At 40.8% G+C, this 2,053-nt stretch overlaps 1 non-coding gene across 1 annotated transcript; it reads right to left on the bottom strand.

Annotated features, from left to right (window-relative positions):
- Positions 1-291: 291 nt before the first annotated feature.
- On the bottom strand, positions 292-363 carry TRNAP-AGG (transfer RNA proline (anticodon AGG)). Its single transcript has one exon. It is a non-coding gene; the product is annotated as a tRNA-Pro (tRNA).
- Between the last annotated feature and the right edge of the window lie 1,690 nt (positions 364-2,053).

Below are 2,053 nucleotides of genomic sequence, written 5' to 3'. Positions count from 1 at the left end.
ACCTCTCAGTATAAACAGGAGACTAGGGTCAGAGATTTGTTGATTGATACCGAGTAACGTTTATCGCAAACGGTTTCAAAAACTTTAAAAGCGGAAAGCGACCGTCTAGGTATAATGCGTATTGCTAGTTCGACTGGTTACGGATAGTGAGTATCATAATTTCCCCAATGAATTCATTCAACGTAAGTACTCAGAGATCTATGTCTGGAAGCTGCTTGATACGTCATAGTCACTATAAAGTACCTTTTGGCTAGAAAACAGCAAATTTTTTGAAACTCCAAAAAATATTGCGGGCTCGTCCGGGATTTGAACCCGGGACCTCTCGCACCCTAAGCGAGAATCATACCCCTAGACCAACGAGCCGACATAGACTGCGCATATTATTAGTCACAACGTCGCCATTGGCAATATAAGAGAACGTTATATATTGTAGGTCACATCTATTTCTTGGCGAGCATTGCTCGAATTTAAGTAACAATAGTTTTGATGTAATTTTGACGATCGTCAATTATCCTAGTAAACGGAATATACAGCGCGTTCATTTATTAACTTATTATGCCATCGCATTACGTAAGATATACTAACGTCCTTGTCTAGGCACTAGTAGGTTTCCCATGAGCAATAATAGCTGGGCAAAAATTTATAATAGGTAGTAGCCTCGTTTACGAAAATTTTAATAGTAAAATGAAGATCTAACTCATGTAAGAAATTCAAATTATCCATACCATATCTTGTCTGTTAATCAGCCTAGAAAGATTCAGAAGTTAATTAGTTTCGTAGTTTTCACAAAATTAGTAGACAGTATCAATATACAAATTACATTATAGAGACGAATCGAGGAAGTGTAGATATATGGGTGCAGAGTAATTTCTGATAAGTGCGATAGGTTTCACACAATCAATTCTACGCTGAGCGTAGAAAACGCATGACTGTATATTGTCACAAGTCTTCCAACGCGCTCCCTGTCTAGATGGCGGCCCAAGGCGCTTACGAGCCGACCCGTCGTCGGGTACTCACGGACACGGTGAAATCTAACAAAAAAAAGTATTATTTTTTGCATATCTACCTCGGTATAGTGCACCTTAACTGTGAGACAAAATAATCATTGCTGAACGTATCGCTTCGGTTGTTTTTAATAACACTGAAAGAAGACTAAAGAACAGCTCCAATACAGTGTTTACACATTATTATATATTATCATTACTAGAGTGCGATATATTCGATATTATTCCGGGTCATGCTCCTCGCAGCTAAAGTGTAACGCGACAAAGCATTCGTCGATTCGTCTGTCGTTGTTATGTCACTACACTATGAGGTAGTCTGATAACAATAGGTGTCTGCCTGTTGGGTATGGCCAAAATTGCCAAAAATCACTAAGGAAATAGTTTAATCGTTTTCGTCCAGGTTCTGTGAGCTTCTGAAGTAGAAGTCATTACTAAAATACTTGTCTTTTACAGACCGTCCGAATCCTTAAGGTACGTTCATACGCTTACTAATTACGATCGACCGTTATAACGAAAATCTGATCGTTAAACTGCTAATCGAAAGATATATCCGATGTACTCGTTTACTTTTCTTATTCTTTCTACTTAGTCTTCAGTGGCTGATGACTTGCCAAGAGCTGCTAGTACATTTTCGTTAGTGGTCTGATTTCTCTAACGCACGACCGACGGCCCACGATGTCGACTGATCTCGGCTTGTTGACACGTACTTTATGCAGACGAGCTGTGCGTTAGTTACAACGTAACCACGATGTACTCGAAAGCTCGTCGTCCTCAACTTCTTCACCGTAAAGGTCTCTCCCCAGCCGTCGGGTAGCTGGATAGTCGAACGGCGTTTATTCAGATCACAACACTGGTTGTCACTTTTATGTTCTAGACCGCAATAGCAGAGAATAAGTGGAATATAACATCATTTTCTCCTCGTTTGTTGCCATCGCCGTCATAAACATGTATGTACGTGCAACCTTGAAAGTACTCAGCCCCTGGCCGGGCTATCTAAATCTGGCCGCACCAGCGCATCTTGCCCCCGGCGACGTGCTCTTATTCCTACT

Source organism: Varroa destructor, unplaced genomic scaffold (assembly GCF_002443255.2).
Source record: "Varroa destructor unplaced genomic scaffold, Vdes_3.0 BEIS01000004.1, whole genome shotgun sequence".
Taxonomy (NCBI): Eukaryota; Metazoa; Arthropoda; class Arachnida; order Mesostigmata; family Varroidae; genus Varroa; species Varroa destructor.
Note: the sequence above shows the minus strand (reverse complement) of the source record. Positions and strands in the feature narration are given on the sequence as shown.